Source organism: Gossypium arboreum, chromosome 1, assembly GCF_025698485.1.
Source record: "Gossypium arboreum isolate Shixiya-1 chromosome 1, ASM2569848v2, whole genome shotgun sequence".
Taxonomy (NCBI): Eukaryota; Viridiplantae; Streptophyta; class Magnoliopsida; order Malvales; family Malvaceae; genus Gossypium; species Gossypium arboreum.
In genome coordinates, this window is record NC_069070.1 from 117964004 (window position 1) to 117987966 (window position 23963).

Genomic DNA, 23963 nt, shown 5'->3' on the forward strand with positions numbered 1-23963 from the left:
GAAGTCCATGAAGGCGTCAGTGGGACACATGCTAATGGCTTTACAATGGCCAGGCAAATTATGAGATTCGGGTACTATTGGTCCACTATGGAAGGAGACTGTGTCAATTACGCTAAGAGATGTCATAAGTGTCAAATCTACGGAGACAAAATTCATGTGCCTCCTTCACCGCTACATGTCATGGTTTCTCCATGGCCATTTTCTATGTGGGGCATGGATGTGATTAGACCAATATCATCGAAAGCTTCCAATGGGCATCGGTTCATCTTCGCGGTTATCGACTACTTCACCAAATGGGTAGAAGCCGCTTCGTATGCTAATGTGACAAAGTCGGCAGTGAGCAAGTTTCTGAAAAAGGAGATTATATGTCGATATGGAATGCCAGAAAGAATTATATCTGACAATGCATTAAACTTGAACAATAGTACGATAGCAGAAGTCTGTAGTCAATTCAAGATCAGACATCACAACTCGTCACCATATTGCCCAAAGATGAATGGGGCAGTGGAAGCGGCCAATAAAAACATTAAGAAAATTGTGGGGAAGATGATCGAAACCTATAGAGACTGGCATGAGAAGTTACCGTTTGCCCTATTTGCTTATCGAACGTCAGTCAGAACTTCAACTGGGGCAACCCCTTTCTTTTTGGTCTACGGAATGGAAGCGGTGTTGCCAATCGAAGTCGAGATCCTGTCTCTTCGAGTGTTGTCAGAGTTAAAGTTAGAAGAAGCTGAATGGATCCAGTCTCGATATGATCAATTGAACCTAATTGAGGAAAAGAGGTTAAGAGCTATCCGTCATGGTCAGATGTACCAAAAGCGAATGATGCGGGCTTATGACAAAACGGTTCGCCCTAGAGAATTCCACGAGGGAGACTTGGTTTTGAAAAAGATCCTTCCCATACAGAAGGACTTTCAAGGGAAATGGATGCCTAATTGGGAAGGGCCTTACGTGGTGAAGAAAGCTTTCTCTGGAGGAGCATTGATTCTAGCCGAGATGGACGGTAGAAACTTGCCCAATCCTGTAAACTCGGATTCGATCAAGAAGTATTTCACCTGAAGAAAGGGCGGCCAGAGTGAAAACCCGCAAAGGGCGCTCTGAATTTGCAAAAAAAAAAAAGAGGCAAATGTGAAAACTCGCAAAGAGCACTTTGGAACCGAAAGGACCTTTGAGTTGAAAACCCGAAAACGGGCAGCTCAAATTTTGAATATGGGGCATATGACAGTCTTGTCCTCCCGAAATTAGCAAGACAAAAGAATGTTACACCTTGGAGCATCAACAAAAGACGCGGGGTCTCCTGAACACACATTTGGTTCGAATGAGCCTTTGAGAAACTAGAATAGTGAAGCTCGTGCTGCGATATCTGGGGCACCTTTTCCTCATTTTATTTTGAGCCTTACCAGATTTGTTGTCCTGTTTAATGTATTCACTTCAAGTTTTGCTCAATAAAATTCCATCTTGTCCATTATGATAATCTCTTTCGAGCATTTTTTTTGTTGAAATCATTATTTTTGGACTTATAACATTCACATAAAAGATGTTATGCATATTACTCTGGAAAGTTTCTAAACAGTACAAGGACCTGAAGCAGGGCCACTAGACAGAATTAACCAGACTCAAAGTGGGAAACATTGGAGAAAGAATAGTCCAAGTTGTGACTATTTCTTTGAATCTTCTATTAAAGATAACGACAAAGCAGTAAGACACGATAGTGCATCGATGAAAGAACCCGGATGAACTATTAGCAACGATACCTTAAACATTTAAAAAGAAACCACTCTCATGATATTTATACATTCGTGTCGTTCATTTAGTTAGGAGCATTTGGCTCATTCGAGTCATGGCATCCTAATCATTAGGCATGAACTCATATGCATTATCTGAGTTAAGTCCTTCAAGGGACAATGAAGATCGATGTGCCTTTATCCCTAAACGGTAGGGTAACATGCTAAAGCATAGTAGATCGACCTTCCTTGAAAAGATATGATTTGGCATCATTGTGGGGAGAAGCGGATCGAAGATATGATTTAGGCGTCTCAGGCGGCGGAGAGCGGATCGAAGATGATTTGGCATCTCTGTGGCGGAGAGCGGATCGAAGATGATTTGGCATCTCTGTGGCGGAGGAGCGGATCGAAGATAATGATTTGGCGTCTCAGAAGCGGCGAGAGCGATCGAAGATAACATATTTGGCATCTCTATAGCGGCGGAAGCGGATCGAAGATATGATTTGGCGTCTCAGTGGCGGAGAAGCGGATCGAAGATGATTTAGCATCTCTGTGGCGGAGAACGGATCGAAGATAATAGATTTGGCGTCTCTGTAACGACGGAAAGCAGATCGAAGATGATTTGGCATCTCTGTAGCGGCGGAGAACAGATCGAAGATAATAGATTTGGCGCCTCTGTAGCGCAGCAGAAGCGGATCGAAGATATGATTTGGCGTCTCTTTAGCGGCGGAGAGCGATCGAAGATATGATTTGGCGTCTCAGTGGCGGCGGAGAGCGGATCGAAGATAATTTGGCATCTCTGTGGCGGTGAAACGGATCGAAGATATGATTTGGCGTCTCAGTGGCGACGGAGAGCGGATCGAAGATATGATTTGGCGTCTCTGGCGGCGGAAGCGGATCGAAAATAACGGATCGGTGTTCTGAGTTTTCAAGAAGTAAGTTGAAGATAACAAATTTGACACTCTGAAGACATCGAAATACCTTTAGGGAAGATGAGAAGCAAGATCACGAGATTTAACGGGACGGCAAATTTGGTCCTTTTATAGTCTTTGCTCCATTCTCGTTACGACCTTTGAGCAAAGAGGGCATTATAAGGCCCAAATTTTGCCCGGGCCCAATAAACCAAATAAATAAATACAATACCCAATTACAGCCCAAATATTAAAACCCTAAAAGCCCAATTAGCCCACAACCTTAACTAATTTTCAGTAAAAAAAAAAAAACCTAGCCACCTCAACTTGCTCCACTTACACCTGCAAAAGTCAAAAGAAGAAAAAAACAAAAAAAGGGGCAGAAAAGAAGCAAGAAAACAAGGAAATAGGTAGCAAATCCATGGTATTTCGGCTACAAAGCCTGAAATCCCGGATTTTTTTGGGTACAAAAACAAGAATATTGTAAAAAGGAAGGGGGTTTTTTTTTATCAAAAAAAAAGGAGATTGAAAAAAAAAGTGTAATCTCTCTGAAGATTTTTCTTAAAAAAAAAAATAGCAAGCAATACAAAAAAAAAGATAATAACAAAGCCATCAAAAAAAAAAAGAAGTGCAAACCGGCTTAAGGTTTTTTTTTTTTCTTTTTATTTTATTATTCGAATCCATCTCTTCTCATTCATATATTAAAATATATCAAGGTATATATATAAAAAATAAAAAAAAAACCTTTTGAAATTTCCCATACCAGTCTTGTGGCGATTTACAATGGCAATGCCATGGATGGCGGCGACGAGCCGGAGTTTGGTCGGAGGAGAAGGCCTTGAGAGAGTTTAAGAGAAAGGGTTAGTTTTTTTTGAAATGGGAAAAATGAGTTTTTTAAGGAATTTTGACTTATATAGCCCCATCAAAACGCACGTCGTTTTGGGTTTAAACCACTAATGCCAAAACGACGTCGTTTTGGCTCTTAACCTATGGTCGATCCGTGACCCGACCCGCTCCAACTTCAGGATCCGCGTGTTTTCATTGGAGGGGCTATTTGCACGTTTAGCCCCTCCGCTTTTTATTACTTTACAATTAAATTATTTTTTATTTTTAATTTGGCACCAAAATTTGTCGCAATTTTCAATTTAATCCTAGTGATCTTGTGCATTTTATAAAGGGGGTTATTGCACTTTAGGCCCTCTGTTGTTTCAGCGCATTTAAATAGGCCCTTTTCTTTTTATTTTTATTTTTAAATTTGCCCCAAAACTTCGTTTTTAATTGAATTTAGTCTCTTTTTAATTTAAGTTGTTTTTATATTATCTTTGCTACTTTAATTTTTAATATTAGTTCAAATAATATTATATATATGCTTTTAAATACACTCTTTTATTTTCTTTTATTATAAATATTATTATTTTATTTTCTTTACATTATTATTATATTGTATCCTTTTTTATCATATCATTATTATTTTTCATGTACACATTATTTTCATGATTATTAATGTGTTTATTTTACTACTATTATTGTATTTATTATTAGTATTAGTATTATAATTCTTGTTATCATACTTATATGTGTATATATTTATATGTAAAGTTATCAATGGTTATTTTAATATTATCATCATCTTAATATTAATATGTACTTATTTTTAACATATATATATATATATGTATGTATATATTTATGAAGTATTATTAATAATTGTTTTGTAACATTATTATTATTATTTCTAATGTGTATGTATTATATATATTTTAATACTATATTATGTATATTATATATATATATATCTATTATATTTTTATGTATATATTTTAATATCACATTATTCATATGTTTTTTATACATTATCCCATATAAATACTTTCAATACTACATTATGCATATATTTTTGTCTCTATTATATATATACTTTTAATATTCAATACTATTATTATGAATATGTCTTTGGTATATGTATGTATATATATAAATATTTTTAAATTCATATATTATTATCATTATTTTCTATGTTATATTATTATTATTATTATTATTATTATTATTATTATTATTATTGTCATTGCCATTTTGTTGTTCCATGTTTTATTCATTTTATTTATTAGTTAATTTGCTTATGTCTTGATCATTTCATTTTCCTTATGCATTTGTTTATATTTACATATTACTAGTCTTGCTATTACTTCATCTTTTATAATTACTCATATTATCGTTTTTGACAACATCGCACCTATTATGTTATTATTCACATTAATACTATAATTTGCTTTTATGTTTTACTATAAATCACGTTATTTTTCTTACTCAATATATTAAAACAATTCTTTCATAAAAGTAATATTTCGTATTAGGTAATTCGAGATAATCGTATCCTAACTTACTGGATTTCGATTCTTTTTATTTAACCTAAATAATGGAATATTCCTTTTAATCACAATGTGAGTTTAAAAAAAATGTTTATTTTTGGAGATACGAGGTGTGGTGCCCTAACTTACCGGGTATGACATGTTGTTACCTTGAAATAAGATTTTTTTGCAAATAAAGGCAATACTCGGTGTTTGATGATTCGAGAATCATACCTTATCGTGCTGGGTTGTGATTTCTCGTTTGCTCAAAAACAATCGAATATTCCTTTAGGTTTTCACCCATGCTTATTAAAAACCTTTCAAAACAAAGGATGTTCAATGATTGGATATTTGAGAATCGTGCCCTATCGTGTTGGGTTGTGCTTTTCATTTATTCTAAGCAATCAAGATCCTTTGAAGTTTCATCCACGTTTTCTAAAACCCTTTAAAACGAAAGAAGTGTTTGATGTTTGGGCAGTTCGGGGAATAGTGCCCTATCGTGCTGGGTTGTAATCTCCCGTCTGACCGAAATAATCAAATATCTCTCCGGGATTTCACTCGTATTTTCCAAAGTGAGGCAATAATCAATGTTTGGGAATTCAAAGAATCGTGCCCTACTGTGCTGGGTTTCGATTTTTCGTTGGACTAAATAGTTGAGCATCCTTTCGTGATTTTCGAATTATAAATTTTCGGACATCGAAACAAGAAAATTTTTGACGATTAACTCGGGTTATTCAACTTTTATTAAAAAAAACCACATTTCAAAAACATTTTTAATTTTAGACATAAGGACAATATTTAATCGATTTGGTACCAATTTTGGGCGTAGTGAGGGTGCTAATCCTTCCTCATGTGTAACCGACTCCCGAGCCCGTTTTCTAAAATTTTTGTAGACCAAAATTGTTGTTTTAGTAAATCATAAATGTTTTATTAAAATAACCAAATTTTTAGGTGATCCGATCACACCAAAACAAAAGATCGGTGGCGACTCCATGCATTTGTTTTTCAAAAGTCGATTACCCCTTTTTTAAAATTCTAAAATTTTTAAATCAAGGAATGGTTTCGACATTAGATATTACAAAATTTAAAAATGAAGGCATGTTAGAATACATATTTCAATATACTATCATTTATAATAATAATAATAATAAAGCACCAAAATACAAACTACGATGAAACTCATTGATTAAGCTATTAAAAACATTTCATCTGATTTTGAAACATCATACTTCATAATAGCCTTCAAAACAAAACACCATACCCAAAGCTTCCTTTAAGCAGATAATGAGAATCATACCACCATTTTGACAAAGATTAAAAGAATTGATTTACCATTCTGAATAGCTACCAATACAATCTCCTAGACTATAGTCTGTTTACATATTTCATACCCCTTAGAATAGTTACTGATTTGAGTTTGAAGTTTGAAAATTTTACAAACTTTAAAGAAAGATAAGAATAAAATAACTCATCCTTAAAATACTCTGGCATCTAAAAAACAAAATTCCACTAAAATAATATATTTTATTCAATGAATAATGAAGGTGGCAGCGTGGCTTATTTATAGCCCGAAAATACAAGTAATTTAAATTAAAATAACTCCTAATGATAATTTAATTTTTTTCAAAATTAAATCTGTTAATTGTTAGTACAAATCTTTGGTGAGAAAAATCATAAATAGACAAACAAATTTGAACAAAAATGAAAAAATAAGACAAGACTCCAAGATATGTATCAAGTCACCATATTTAAGGTTATATTCACCCCACCTATATTCGGTATGCAAAAGAGTTTCAAGCAAATTAATCTTGAGGATACAATGAAGCCGATGACTATTTGTGTTTTGCACCCATTTGAAAATAGTCCACTAAGCACTAAGCAATATATAATAAGAAATTCAATTTCTATAAAGAATTTCGCAATAAACTTTATAGAATAATCTAATAATATTAGAAAATAGAGGAGGATAGAAAGAATTTTAGAATTTGTTGGTGTTTTCCAAATGAAATAACATTTGTGTTATAAAAAAATAAAAAATAAGTATTAAATAATTATAAATTAGCTTCCAAACCACAATTAATACTAGAAATTAATAATATTATCCAAATGCATAATTAGTAGTTGTTATAGGCCAATTTTGGCCCAAATACAACCAAATACCAACCCCAAAAACAATGAGCCCAACTTCCACATCAAATGACCCAAATAATAAAAAACCTAAAGCCCACCTAGCCCAACAAACTAAACATTTTCAGAGAAAAAAAACCCTAGCCACCAAGTTTTCAGCCGCCACCCCCTCACCCTTGGCCATCACGCACCACCCACGCCGCCCTCACCTCCTCGTGAGCCACCCACATCGACACACCTGCAACAGAGACAAAAACAACAGCAAGAGAAAGCATGCGAGGGATGGGGGAAGAAATAAAAAAAGAACGAAAACAAAAAAATAAAAGAGGAATGTTTTGTAGATCGGCCTTAAAAAGCCAAAATCTATCATTTGTAAGGGGGGGATTTTACAAAGATTGAAAAGAGAAAACACAAAATCCTCCGAACTTGAATACAAAGAAAAAATCAATAAAAGGTTTGCATTTTTTCTCTCTTTTCGATTTTTTTCTTTTTTTCTTTGTTTTTTCTTCTTCTTTCTATATACATATACATATATATATATTATTAAGAAAAAACAAAAAAAACTTACCTTTTGAACTTCCGCCACCATACGGTGGTGGCGTGTGGCGTGACGACCAAGCAGCGGTGGCCCGATGGACCTGGATTCCACCGGAGAAGAAAAGGCTTGAGAGGATTTTAAGGGAGGGGAAGAGAGCATGGAAGCTTTTTTGTTTTTTTAGATTGGGGGTTTGAAAATGAAACACAAAAAAAAAAAACTTTATAATTGGTTGAAACGGCATTTTTTTTGTTTGGTGGGTGGGGTTTGTGCACTTTCCTAAAAGGGAAATTTATGTGTTTAGTCCTCCTCCTCATAACCTCATTCAATTAACCCCATTTTTATCTTCCTTTGTTTTTTAAATTTGGCCTCAGATCTTGTTCGGTTTTCATTTTGATCCCTAATTAACTATCCAATATTTATATTTTTATACCCCAAATTTTCATTTGTTTTAACCATGTCCTAAATCTATTTAATTCATTTATTAACCTTTTTATGTTTCATTTATATGTTATTTCAAATATTTTATATGTTGTTTATTTACATCATTATTGTAAATATTTTATATATATATTTTTGTACATTTCCTAATATTTTCTTTTATTGTAGATATTATTATTATTATTATTATTATTATTATTATTATTATATACTCTTATTATATGCATATATATGAAGTATCTTTTATGTACATATTATTTTATATTATCATTACCAAGTGTATCATTTTCTTCTTATTATTAATACATGATTTGTTTTTATTTTATTTTTGGAAATATCATTATTATGGTTATTCTAGTTTCTAGTATTCCATGTACATATTTTTATACCATCTTATGTATATATTTTTTAAATACTATATTGTATATATATATATATTCTTAATACCATATTGTGTATATATCATTATTACATTTATTTTATTCCTACTATGTTTGTTATTAACATCAAGACATATATTTATTATACTTGTGTACATATTTTATATTAATATTATTTTCAGTATATCATATTATTCATTATTATATTTATTATTTTCACTATTGCCACTTATTATATTATTTCAATATTATGTACTATTTGGTGTACATACATCTTTTATTATGATTATTAGTGTATAAATACATGTTTTTTTATATTCCTAATATATATCGTATACGTTCATCTGTACTATGTATATATACATATATATATTTAATATTATTACACATACGTATCTTTTAGGCATTATATTTTCATACGTCATGTATATATGTCGTACATTATATTTTTGCATGTCATCTTATGCACATATTATCTGCTATTATTATTACTAAGTATATTTTGTATTTATTCGTGATTTGTCTTTATTTCTTTTGAAAATGTCATTGTTATTGTTATTCGAATGTTCTAGTATCCCATGTTAATATTTTTTATTCATAATGTCATTATTCACATCATTTATTTATTTTAAATTCTTACTTTTGGAATCTTTTTCTAATTAATTTTAATACCTAAGGCAACATGTCGGTTTAACACAAAGTCGCTGATTTCATCGCTATGTTGGATGAACATCAATCGACTCGTGTTAAAACGGTATGTCCTTCTCAAAAATCCAAAGAATTGAAAATTTCTCATCTTTTTAATCGGATCTCGACTAAATGTTACATTGAACTCGTATTTTGAAAATCTAGACAACACATGTTTACGAGATACCAATTTTGGGCGTCGCGAGGTGCTAATACCTTCCTCGCGTGAATCGACTCCGAACCCCAATTTTTCTCTCGGACTTTCACGTAGACCTAAATTGGCCTTCTTTTTATTTTAAAATAATTTTATTAGGTGTCCGATCACACCTATAAAAAAGGATCGGTGGCGACTCCCTTTTTAATAAAATCGAAAGTTGGTTTTCAAATGTTTAATAAATCGCCACAATTAGCGACCAACCGAAAGCTAAAATTTTTACGTCATACACCGGCGACTCCACTGGGGACCCTTTTGAGAGTCGAGTCGAGTTAAGCATGTGTTGTTAAAATTTGAAAATTCCTTGTTCAAAAACATATTTAGTCGTGATCCTTAAAATTTTAAATTTCGAAGAATCATTTGTATCGTGTTGTAAATATTTTCCTAACTTGTTTATCATCCGTTTTTCAGCTCTAAGTTTTTATGATTCTAGTTTTTAGTTTTAAATAAAAAGAAAAGGTTTGCAAGTTTCTCCCCACACACCGTGCACATGCATTTTTGTTGCATAACATGAGCTCTATACCCGGGCTCCGTCCCTGTTAAGTGAAAGTAAACGCTACGCCTTCGTGAGTTAACTTGTCCCTCCGCACAGGCTAGTGAATACTTTTGGGTTACATATGACTTATGCTTTCGTGAGTTAACTTGTCCTCCGCATAGGCATAAGTAAATGTAATCCTCAATTGATCTCGCAAGCCTATGATGGGCCATGATCGAGGCTCTGTACTAATCTTAGTAGATGACAAGATGACGATTTGAGTACCCATCTAGAACCAAAACCGCATATAGTGAGCGATACGAGCCATCCAACTAGAGCCGTGCCAAACCTCCGTCCGTTTACTAGTCACCAAATAAGTACAAAAAAACACATCTTACCTTCATTTCTTTTAACATTTACCCTTTCTATGCAAGGGAATCGAGTCCATTTTATTAGATTGTCTCTGCTTTTCTCTGTTCATATGTGTTGTGCTAACCAAGTTTGTTTGTTTTATTCTTATTTTACATCATGCATTATAGGCATCTTGTTAGGAAGGTGTTGATTAGAGATTGGTTGCCAAAAGCGGGTTTCGGATGGAGGAGTCAATTATCGAGTGACCAAAATGTTGTGTAATAGACTCTTTTGATTAAAGAAATGCCTAAATAGGGCTATATTGAAATTAACACCAAATTTTTGCATATTCATTCATGATCGACATTCATCGCCATTTATTCATTCATCTATTCATTGCATGTACATGTCCCTTAATCATTCATCGAGGTTTGAAACCGTATGATCTACTGATTGTGATGCTACAAGTGCGGAATCATGCCATTCAGATAAGACGCAGATAAGAGCTAGAACTATGGAGGCCGAATTCAACGAGAGAATTGAAAGAATGGAAAAGGCCCAAAGAGAATTGCAAGAACAGTTGGCTAAATCACGACAGGAAACGAGAGATCTGATGGTAAGGTCTCGAGAGGAATCACTCAAGCAAAGGGATCAAATGGCCAAAATGATGGATATGATGTCAGCTTTTGTTAAAGGGAAGGGACTTATGAAGATCCCTGACATCGAGGAATCTCGGTCAAGAGTTAATCACAATCAAGACCCGCTCTATCCCCTCGGATTCACTCCACCATACGCCCGCGCAGCACAAAGAGGGTACATCCAAGAAGAACCCACAGACCCAGAGCAACGGCCGGTGCCACATACTCATTTGGGGCAAGGAATATTCATATCAAATTCAGGGCTAATCACCAATCAATTGTTCCAGATTTGGACGATCCAGCGGAAATAGCCAGGTTGAGAACGGACGATTATGAGGCTCAAGACAAGTATAGGAGTTTTGAAGAAAGGCTCAAGGCAATCGAAGGCACTAAAGTCTTTTCTGCATTAAGTGCCAAGGAGCTCGATCGGTGCCCGATCCGATTACGCCTCAAGTTTAAAGCACCAGATTTTGAAAAATACGACGGAACGAGATGTCCAAGAATACATCTTGTCATGTTTTGCGAAAAATGACGAGTCACGTGAATAAAGATAAGTTGCTAATACACTATTTCCAAGACGGCTTGGTCGGATCGGCTCTTGATGGTATAATCAACTTAGTAGAGAAAGGATCCGATCATGGAAAGACTTAGCATCAGCATTTTGTGAGCAAGACAAGTATGTGTCCGACATGGTGCCCGATCGGTTGACTCTGCAGATGATGGAAAAGAAGTGACGGAAACTTTTAAGCGATGCAGCGCAGAGATGGAAGGACATCTCGGCACAAGTAGAACCCCTTTAACCAAAAGCTGAAATAGTGGTTCTCTTCATCAACACTTTGAGAGCACCATTCTATGACAAGTTGGTAGGAAGTGCTACGACAGACTTTGCGAACATTGTGATATTCGGGGAACTTATAGAGAATGCCATCAAAAAAGGAAGGATGGAATGCCCTGAGAGCTCAAAAGGGCAGCACCCATGAAGAAAAAAGAGCCAGAAACCCATGTGGTGGGAATAGGAAGCCACTATGCTTCTAATTCGTACCCAACTCAACCATGACCTCTATATCACCCACCTCCGATTTTCACATACTTGAGAGTGTTTTGAACAATGGGACAGTGGAAGAGATCCGTGTACTTTTAAAGCTAATCTAGAGTAATATTCAAAACATACTTATTGCCTTAAGACCTAGAGGTGATAAGATTTCTTTTGAGAAATAGGTTTCGGTTCAAGATTTTTATTTCAATGAAATGCATCTTTCTGAGTAAATTTTCTTCTATTTATAGATTCTTTTATTATTTGGACTTCTATTCTTTTATTTTACATTCATGATCATCCTATACAAATAATCATCCTTAGAATCATTTATTCTCTAGAATTTTCCTTTATACCCACAGTAGGTCCCCAGATATCAATGTCACGAGCGACGCTGTTACTAACTCCCTTTGGAGCAAGATGTGTGTCTAGAGGAATCTTAGGACTTCGAAGATGACAGAGACTGTGTCCATCTTCTGATTCGTGAAGGATAACAGGATAAGATGAAAAACAGACCCTAACCTACAAAGGGTCAGCTGACATTGTGAGCTTGGGAAAGTGATGAAGATCGAAACCTAGCTCACCGCAAAAATAAGGCAAGACTATTGAGTTATTTTTAAGAATTCAAGGATGTTTTTGCACGATCATATTAAGACGCACTTAGGAACATCTGGAAAGAGGTCCATAAGGGTGTCTAGAGAACACATGACAATGGTTCTTCAATAGTCAAGCTAATCAATGAGGATCGGATGTTGTTGGTCCACCATGGGAAGGGAATAGCATCAGTTATGACGTCAAGACTCACGTGCTTCTTTCATCTCTTCACAAACTTTTCAATACGTGGGGCATAGATGTTCTGGGGATGATCTCGTCAAAAGCTTCCAGTCGACATCATCGTCGTGGCTGTCAATTGCTTCACTAAGAAGATGAATGTAGCTTCATATGCTAATATTATAAAGTCGACAGTCATGAAAAGAAAAAGAAAAAACAAAAAAACAAAAATAAAAAAATAAAAGACAAGGAAAAAAACAAAAAAGAGAGATCAAATGCCAGAAAGAATCATGTTTTAATGCGTAACTGTACAATGTCATATCACAATGCAACAAAGGCTGCCAAAAGAAAAATACAAAAATCAAGAAAAGTTATAGAAGGTGACCGAGACTTGTAAATATTGGCATAGGAAGCTACCTTTTACTCTTTGTGCTTATTAAAGTTGACCAGGACCTTCACTGGGGCATTAGAGGTGGTTCTGTCCATGGAAATTAAGATTCTTTTTCTCCAAGCTTTGATTGAATCAAGAATTGGATGAAGTAAAATGCCTTCATTAAACTTGATCTGCAAAAGGGTTTGAAGGTCAAACACATATGATCTTTGAGTTATGATGGAAATGGTTCACCCAAAGGAATTTCATAGTAGGAACTTGGTATTGCAGAAGATCCTTTCTATACGAAAGGATTTCAAAGGGAAATGGATGCTTAAGAACTTTATGAGGTAAATGAGGTTTTCCCCGAAAGAACACTGATCCTATCCTAAATTCGGATTCATCCGAAATACTTGAAAAGGAGTGGCCAAGGTGAAAACCCATAAAGGCGCCTTGTGACCTTCATTCATTCAAAAGTAAAAAAAAAAAAAAGAAAGAAAAGAAAAGAAAATGGAGAGGTCAAGGTGAAAACCCGCAAAGGGCACCTTGAGACCAAAGGGTTTTGAGTTGAAAACACGAAAAAGGCAAATCTTGTTCAAGGGTGGGGCATATGGTAGTCTTGCTATACTTGAATTGACAAAGTGAAGAAGTATGCTACGTCTTGGGGCATTGACAAAGTACTCTGAATCCCTAAACACATGTTGAACTCAAAATTGTCTCAAAAGGAGTTTGTACAGAGAAGCTTAGGCGGCGATATTTGGGGCACTTAGCTTTCCATTTTACCCATTTCTGAATTTATCTTTGATTATCTTATTCTTTTCAAAATAAGCTTCCAATAAACTTGCATTTACTCTCATTGTTCAACTTGTTTGTTTCGAGCTATGCTCTTAACCAATTTTCTTCTTGTCCATCAATTCGATCCTTTTCAAGCATTTCGCATTGAAATAATGATTAATGGACTAATTATACTTTTATAAAAGGAATTTTGCATATTACTCTGAAAGCTTCTAAATAGTACAGGAACCTGAAACCAGTCGACTGTTCAAGAGCTTACCAAGTGTAAGGGTTGGAAATATTTGAGCTCAAATTGAGTTTATCTCCTCAGATTTTCTGTCAAAAAAATCAGTCGATGGAACAAGTTACAGATCATACACCCTTGAGTTACAATAGGATACATATCCTATAGCCAGGAATTGCAGTGGAATGGTTTAAGGATAGTGCCAACCTTGTATCCCCAAATTACAGTGGAATGGACCCTGAAGTTACGGTGGGGCAAACTGGTTGAGCAAAACGTGATTATTTCTTCGAATTTTGGGTCAAAATACCAACTGAGCATTAGGGCAGCGTACTACGTCAGTAATAGAGCCCTGATGGGCAATGAGTGATGACGCCTTAAAAAAAAAGAAGAAAATTAGGATGAAAACCTGAAAAGGGCGTCTTGATAAACAAAAATTAGGATGAAAACCCGAAAGGGCGTCCTAATGAAGCAGGTTTGGGCCCAAGGAGTAAAAAGATTCAAGAAGTGAGTCAAACAGCAAGACTACAGTATTTGAAGGATTTTCAGCAGCTCGAAAATTTATACGCAAGAAGACATACTCAAAAAGATTCTTGATTAATAAATGTGGAAGAGTTCATGCGTTGAAGATCTAGAGTATTTTGAAATGACACGCTCCAAACAAAAGAAATGTTAAGCATTACCTGGATGAAAATTTGATAAGTACAAGAGCCTCAACGCAAGGACAAAGTTCAACCAGGGGCAAGAGAGCGATAACTGAGAAACGCAGATTACTCGTGAAGCTAGAGGACCAGTCTGAGGCACTCAAGAGAAAGTCAAGAGTCAAAGCAATGAACACAGATCATCAAAAATCATGACGGAAAGGGACATACGACAAACATGCCTAAGGCGCATAGCATAATCATGTAGGCATAAAGGCATTTAAGACAAACATGTGCATATCATGATAACATCATGCATGACATATACAAGTACTCCAGTAGAATAAGAAGATGTGATAATAGTTGTATTGAATTAAAGGAAAAGACACCTGAGTTCCACCAGATAACATGTTTTGGTATTCTGATGCTTTTATTTCTGTTTCAAAATTCAACTCATATTGCGAGAGGTGAGTTGAGCCTCAGGACATGCTGAGGTAATTTCAATTTCTGTTTTCTTCAATTTATGTTTTCAAAAATCAGCTCATATTGCGAGAGGTGAGTTGAGCCTCGAGTCTGTTGAGGTATTTTCAATTCGCTTTTCAATTTCGCTTTTCAAAAAAATCAACTCATATTGCGAGAGGTGAGTTGAGCCTCAGGACACGCTGAGGTAATTTCAATTTATGTTTGTCAAAAAAATCAACTCATATTGCGAGAGGTGAGTTGAGCCTCAGGGCACGCTGAGGTATTGTCGATCTCTATTTCTGCTCTTCAAAAAATCAACTCATATTATGAGAGGTGAGTTGAGCCTCGAGACACGTGAGGTAATTTTAATTTTGTTTGTCAAAATTAACTCATATAGCGAGAGGTGAGTTGAGCCTCGGCTCACATGTTGAGGTCTTTTCAATTTATGTTTTCAAAAATCAACTCATATTGCGAGAGGTGAGTTGAGCCTCAGGACATGCTGAGGTAATTTCAATTTCTGTTTTCTTCAATTTATGTTTTTCCAAAAATCAACTCATATTGCGAGAGGTGAGTTGAGCCTCGAGGCTGTTGAGGTATTTTAATTTCGCTTTTCAATTTCTGCTTTTCAAAAAAATCAACTCATATTACGAGAGGTGAGTTGAGCCTCAGGGCACGCTGAGGTATTCTCGATTTCTATTTCTGCTCTTCAAAAAAATCAACTCATATTGCGAGAGGTGAGTTGAGCCTCAGGACACGCTGAGGTAATTCTAATTTTTGTTTGTCAAAAATCAACTCATATAGCGAGAGGTGAGTTGAGCCTCGGCTCACATGTTGAGGTCTTTTCAATTTCTGTTTTTCAAAATTCAACTCATATTGCGAAAGGTGAGTTGAGCCTCAGGTCACACGCTGAGGTGTTTTTCAATTTTTGTGTTTAAAAAAATCAACTAATATTGCGAGAGGTGAGTTGAGCCTCGGGTCATATTCTGAGGTGTTTTCCATTTCTGTTCTTCAATTTCTGTGTTTCAAAAAAATCAGCTCATATTGCGAGAGGTGAGTTGAGCCTCAAGACACGCTGAGGTATTTTCAATTTCTATTTTTCAATTTATGTTCGTCAAAATCAACTCATATTGCGAGAGGTGAGTTGAGCCTCAGGACACGCTGAGGTAATTTCAATTTCTGTTCATCAAAAAAATTAACTCATATTGCGAGAAGTGAGTTGAGTCTCAGGTCACACGCCGAGGTATTTTCAATTTCCGTTTTTCAATTTCTGCCTTCAAAAAAAAAAAAATCAACTCATATTGCGATAGGTGAGTTGAGCCTTTTAATTTCTGTTTTTCAAAAAAATCAACTCATATTGCGAGAGGTGAGTTAAGCCTTTTAATTTCTGTTTTTCAAAAATCAACTCATATTGCGAGAGGTGAGTTGAACCTTTTAATTTCTGTTTTCAAAAATCAACTCATATTGCGAGAGGTGAGTTGAGCCTTTTAATTTCTGTTTTTCAAAAATCAACTCATATTGCGAGAGGTGAGTTGAGTCTCGGGTCACATGTCGAGGTATTTTCAAAATCTGCTTTTCAAATTAAGTTTCAAAAAGATCAACTCACATTGCGAGAAGTGAGTTGAGCCTTAGCTCATGTGCTGAGCTATTTTCAATTTCTATTTTAATGTCTGTTTTTAAAGAATCAATTCATACTGCGAGAAATGAGTTGAGCTCAAGATCACATGCCGAGTAGAGAATAAAGATTGAAGCTGGTTGAAGACGCCAGATTTTGTCTTTCTGAAGTTGCAGTGGAGCTGATCGAGGATATAAGATCTTGCCTTTCTGAAGTTGCAGAAGAAAATACCACAAACCTCACTTCCCTGAAGTTGTAGCGGAACATATTGAAGATATCAGATCTCATCTCTCTGAAGTTGCAGAAGAGCAAAACACGACGGATCTTACGGCCCTGAAGATGCGAGTAGATTGAAAATACAAGTTTCTATCTCTTTGAAGTCACAGTGGAATGAACTAAAGCTACAAGATGCGAGGGATTGGAAAGAGACTACCTGAAGAAGAGAAGCGCCAAAGAAGTCAACAATTGGCAAAACCGGGCAAAATTGGCCTTTCATTATGTCTTTGCTCTATTCCCGTTACACGATAATGAGCAAAGAGGGGCAGCTGTTATAGGCCAATTTTGGCCCAAATACAACCAAATACCAACCCCAAAAACAGCAGGCCCAACTTCCACATCAAATGACCCAAATAATAAAAAAACCTAAAGCCCACCTAGCCCAACAAACTAAACATTTTCAGCAGCAAAAAAAACCCTAGCCACCAAGTTTTCAGCCGCCACCCCCTCACCCTTGGCCATCACGCACCACCCACGCCGCCCTCACCTCCTCGTGAGCCACCCACATCGACACACACCGCAGAGACAAAAACAACAAAGAAGAGAAAGCATGCGAGGGATGGGGGAAGAAATAAAAAAGAACGAAAACAAAAAAATAAAAGAGGAATGTTTTGTAGATCGGCCTTAAAAAGCCAAAATCTATCATTTGTAAGGGGGGGATTTTACAAAGATTGAAAAAGAGAAAACACAAAAATCCCTCCGAACTTCGAATACAAAGAAAAAAATCAATAAAAAGGTTTGCATTTTTTCTCTCTTTTTCGATTTTTTTTCTTTTTTTCTTTGTTTTTTTTTCTTCTTCTTTCTATATACATATACATATATATATATTATTAAGAAAAAAAACAAAAAAAAACTTACCTTTTGAACTTCCGCCACCATACGGTGGTGGCGACGTGTGACCGACCAACAGCGGTGGCCCGATGGACTGGATTCCACCGGAGAAGAAAAGGCTTGAGAGGATTTTAAGGGAGGGGAAGAGAGCATGGAAGCTTTTTTTGTTTTTTTTAGATTGGGGGTTTGAAAATGAAACACAAAAAAAAAAAAAACTTTATAATTGGTTGAAACGGCATTTTTTTTTGTTTGGTGGGTGGGGTTTGTGCACTTTCCCTAAAAGGGAAATTTATGTGTTTAGTCCTCCTCCCTCGCAACCTCATTCAATTAATCCCCATTTTTTATCTTCCTTTGTTTTTTTAAATTTGGCCCTCAGATCTTGTTCGGTTTTCATTTTGATCCCTAATTAACTATCCAATATTTATATTTTTATACCCCAAATTTTCATTTGTTTTTAACCATGTCCTAAATCTATTTAATTCATTTATTAACCTTTTTATGTTTCATTTATATGTTATTTCAAATATTTTATATGTTGTTTATTTACATCATTATTGTAAATATTTTATATATATATTTTTGTACATTTCCTAATATTTTCTTTTATTGTAGATATTATTATTATTATTATTATTATTATTATTATATACTCTTATTATATGCATATATATGAAGTATCTTTTATGTACATATTATTTTATATTATCATTACCAAGTGTATCATTTTCTTCTTATTATTAATACATGATTTGTTTTTATTTTATTTTTGGAAATATCATTATTATGGTTATTCTAGTTTCTAGTATTCCATGTACATATTTTTATACCATCTTATGTATATATTTTTTAAATACTATATTGTATATATATATATATATATTCTTAATACCATATTGTGTATATATCATTATTACATTTATTTTATTCCTACTATGTTTGTTATTAACATCAAGACATATATTTATTATACTTGTGTACATATTTTATATTAATATTATTTTCAGTATATCATATTATTCATTATTATATTTATTATTTTCACTATTGCCACTTATTATATTATTTCAATATTATGTACTATTTGGTGTACATACATCTTTTATTATGATTATTAGTGTATAAATACATGTTTTTTATATTCCTAATATATATCGTATCGTTCATCTGTACTATGTATATATACATATATATATTTAATATTATTACACATACGTATCTTTTAGGCATTATATTTTCATACGTCATGTATATATGTCGTACATTATATTTTTGCATGTCATCTTATGCACATATTATCTGCTATTATTATTACTAAGTATATTTTGTATTTATTCGTGATTTGTCTTTATTTCTTTTGAAAATGTCATTGTTATTGTTATTCAATGTTCTAGTATCCCATGTTAATATTTTTTATTCATAATGTCATTATTCACATCATTTATTTATTTTAAATTCTTACTTTTGGAATCTTTTTCTAATTAATTTTAATACCTAAGGCAACATGTCGGTTTAACACAAAGTCGCTGATTTCATCGCTATGTTGGATGAACATCAATCGACTCGTGTTAAAACGGTATGTCCTTCTCAAAAATCAAAGAATTGAAAATTTCTCATCTTTTAATCGGATCTCGACTAAATGTTACATTGAACTCGTATTTTGAAAATCTAGACAACACATGTTTACGAGATACCAATTTTGGGCGTCGCGAGGGTGCTAATACCTTCCTCGCAGAATCGACTCGAACCCCAATTTTCTCTGGACTTTCACGTGAGACCTAAATTGGCCTTCTTTTATTTTAAAATAATTTTATTAGGTGTCCGATCACACCTATAAAAAGGATCGGTGGCGACTCCTTTTAATAAAATCGAAAGTTGGTTTTCAAATGTTTAATAAATCGCCACAATTAGCGACCAACCGAAAGCTAAAATTTTTACGTCGCTACAGTAGTATATCACACAATAACAACATTGTCCAAGTGCATAACTAATATTACACATTGTCCAAGTGCATAATTGATATTTCACCACATTAAAAGTGTCAATATCTTCAACATGAAGAAAATTTTTGAAGCCAAATTTTTCTATACTTCTTACTTTTAACTAAAAAAGTTTTGGCCTCGGATTCATGACTCACTAGATAATCAAACACAGAACATAGGAAGTCATCATCAAATCCTTCTTCCTCCATCGACATCACTTCTTCGTAAAGATGTGGTGTCTTATCCGCAGTAAATTATTCCAAAGCATTAGCAATTTTGCCAAGTTGTTCACCCACAAATTTAATATAGTTTTCTCTTTCATAATCTCGATTCACACGAGGGTGAGAAGCAATTTCCTTCTTAGTTTTTAATTTTTTAATCCAAAGAGCCCCAAAAACTAAAACTGAAGCCATGACTCCGACAATTGCCTTTTGATCTTGATTACGATCCATCTACACAAAATAATGCCACACAAATATTTGATCACTACAAAAAAGATGCAAGATTTTCATAAGATCACATATATGACTAAAGTTACCATGACTAAAGTGCATACATACATATTAAGCTAATTATAATTGCATTAATAAGATCACATATAAGAAATGGACACCGGACTTATACTTATTCATCATTTCATATCGTATATATTAAAAGTACTACAATATAGACCACTTCAACAAGACAAAAACAATGCAGTAGGAGCAAAGTTAAAAATTAAATGTCAGTCCAATTAAATTGATCGATAAATACTCTAATCAAAATAATTAAGAATATGATTTAATTAAATATTTAATAAAAAATTTGTATTCAATTTAATGATACTTTTTTAGATATAAAATTAATTAATTAAATGCTTCATCAATTAAAGAGTACAAAAGCAATTAGAATTTGTTTTTAAAATTTTTAAACCAATTGTGCTAACAATTCAGTGAACTAAACAACTTCGGATTCAAAGTTGAATTCCAAAATTTCCATCACTATCAGCACTACAATATTAACCAAAATAAACTGAGATAAAGCACAGGGCTTTTGAGGAAATAATTTATTTACTTAACTGATGATAAAGACATGATGCTTACTTCTAGCTTTGGCCAATAACCAGTCTCAATCATCAAAGCATGCTAAGTGAAATTACCAAAATGCACGATATTGAAAGATTAGAGAAAGTGAAGCTATGGAAACCAGGTTCGTGAACCCTTCACCCACTCAACTCAGTCTCACCACCAAAATTAGAATATAGTTTATTCATGTTGGTAGCTGCAAGCAACTTATAAGCTCATGCTTTTATTAATTGGTGTGAATTTTTTTCTCTTATTCTCTCGGGTTTTCTTTATATTATTCATCATTTCATATCGTATATATTAATATCAAGAGAATATAGGATATTCAAGTTTCCTTATTCTTTTCTAACAATGCTGAAACTATAGGATATTGGACTCACTACTTGTGGCAGGTTTTAACTACTATATGAACATGAGAAAATGAACATGAGAAATCAAAGAAACTAAAGGAATGGATAGTTGAGAGGCACACCTCAAAAAGGATCTAGAAAAGAGAATATCTCATCCTTTTATTTTCATTTCGTCTTCTTTTCAGCTCAAATTCATCATCGAAAGCGTAAGTAGCTCTCTTTTATTATATCGAAATTATTCATGTAATTCATCTTTACTTTTTATTTTTGGTTCTAATCTTGTTTACTCTATCTCCTTTGGATTACTCTTTTTCTTCTGTGAGTTTTCTCTTTTTTTTCTTTAGTTATTTTTTGAATTTTTTTTGTTTTGATTGATGAATAGTTGCGATATTTGGAGTATGTGATGTTATAAACTGATATTTCATGGAAAAAAAATTTAAATTAAAAGATTTACTGTTTTGCTTTGATTATTTTTGGTTTTGACTTTTGAGTTGACCTTGTAACTATCGAAGTTCAAGTTATCTGTTTAAGTTTGTGGTTATCTTTTTGTTGTGTTTTCCGTTTATGTGATGAGATATTGTGAAATTTTTAGTGTTTGGAACCTGAGAGAAGTGCAAGAGTAACTAATTGACTTTTAATTGAAATAATTTTTAATACTATCTGGTTCAATGTTAATATGAATATGAGAAATCGAGGACCAAAAGTCAAGTAAAAACATTAGAAGATACAATACAAGATCCATTAAGGTTCATGATAACTAGTTTTAGAATCAACTTAGAGAAATGTCCATTGAAATAGAAGAAATAACATACAGTTCACCCCATTTTTAAACTATATTAGAATCCTTAGTGAAGTTTGATAGTTAAGCAAGTGAAAGCATTTGATAATTCCAAAGCCCAGAACCCAAAAGATCACATAAAAGAATTGCATACAGTTTATTTGAGTGCATTTATCTTGCTTCCTCAATAAAAATGGAAAAGCAAAGAAATGTTTGATCAGTCCTCTCATAAAAATTTTAACTCCTAACATAGTACTAGATACATCAAGATGATGATCATGATAGTTTTCCCTCAGACTTCCATTTTAACACCAGAAATCAACTATCAAGTAACAATAAATTGAATTCCAACAAAATAACAGAAATAAGGGCATGGGTATTGACGATTAAAGGGTAAAGAGAAAACCAAAATCAAAATTTGACCCAACAAAATAGAAGAAATGAAGCTTTTGGGAATCATCTGAAAGAAGTATAGTTATAGAATTCAACATCCAAACACATGAAAAGAAGTGAAGCAGAGGAGAAAATGGTTTGTCCCAAACGAAGAGCCAAGCTAGCGCTAGTTCCCAATGCCCCTGGCACTGGCTCCATCATCTTTCAAGTCAGCTTATCTCTCTGTTTCTTCATCTTTAAATTCCCAAACAAGAAAGAAGAAAACAGAGTTCCAAAGAAAGTGAAAGAAGTGGTATCCGAAATTCAAAAAGATTATGCTTGCAAAAAAGGTTCTACCTTTGGGTTTTGTTTCTATGATGAAGAACTTGGAAGAGAGAGAAGAAAAGAAAGATAGTGTTTTGTTACCAAATATCTATGGATTCGATTGAATAAAAAATGAACAGATAGGGGAATGGCCTGCTCTCTCTCTCTCGATGCTTTGTTTTTGTTAATGCCATAAAGGAAGAATGCTAAATGCTGCAGCAAGCAACTAGCCTATGGGATGAAAGATAGAATGCCATTAGATCAATGATGAAAGTAGCTATGGTTTAGTGATAGTGTCCGTGGAGAGGTGAAAGAGTTGCTTTGGTTCAAGTCAAGAAAGAATCTGACTAAGAAAGAAAGGCTCTATGTTTCATAGAGATAGAGGCATACTATATAAGAGCAGAAAATCAAAGAAAAAAAACAAATTTAAGGTATTAGAAGAGCAAGTATAAACTGAATGATGCAAAAACCAGAAACAAATAGATTTTAAATAAAGCATAAAAGAAGAAGAAGAAGAAGATTCTTCAACAGACTGATACAAAATCCAAACAGATGCAAAATCCAAATAGATTCTTCAACAAAAGAAAAAAAAGGAAGAAGAAGATTTCAGTGAGAGAGGTGACAAATTGAATGAAATACAGAGTAAAGCATAAAAAAGTTACCTTGAGCTTTGTTTCAGGAAGGGAACTGGTCCAATTGGATGAAGAAGGAGAAGGACGGAAGGAGGAGGAAGGATGGAAAATGTCTTACAGAAATAAAATCAGTAAGACATTTTCCCCAAATCCCTTCTCATTTTTCAATGTTTCTGAAAATGTTTTACCAATGTAAGTGATTTCAAGCAAACAAACACTGGAAAACCAAGAAAACATTTTCCGGAAAATGTTTTCCTGGTAAACAAATAGACCCTTAAATAATTGAGTGTTATTGTGATTGTATGCAATCCCATTAGAGAGCTACCTACTTCTCTTAACCATATGTCAAGCTTAAAGACCTTGTGAGTAATAGACTAATAGGCTTGGTTTCCTAATTGAAGAAAATTATCTCTTTCAATTTATTTCAGCCTATACCTCATACCAGCCCATATTAGCATAATTATGTCTCTAGAATCTTTATCATGCCTGCATACTTGCAAAGGGTTGAACAAATCATGCGACTCTAACACTTAGCCTACAGATCACACAATTGTTTTCAGTTTAAGTTCTACTTTGTTCTATGGTTGCACAACAAGTTAATTGAGAATATTTTCTGATA

At 34.0% G+C, this 23963-nt stretch overlaps 1 long non-coding RNA gene across 1 annotated transcript; it reads right to left on the reverse strand.

Annotated features, from left to right (window-relative positions):
- Positions 1 to 19773: 19773 nt before the first annotated feature.
- Positions 19774 to 23697, reverse strand: LOC128295480 (uncharacterized). The gene is made up of 2 exons (XR_008285911.1): positions 23375 to 23697; positions 19774 to 20276 (listed from the first exon to the last, which is right to left on the reverse strand). It is a non-coding gene; the product is annotated as an uncharacterized LOC128295480 (long non-coding RNA).
- Positions 23698 to 23963: the final 266 nt, after the last annotated feature.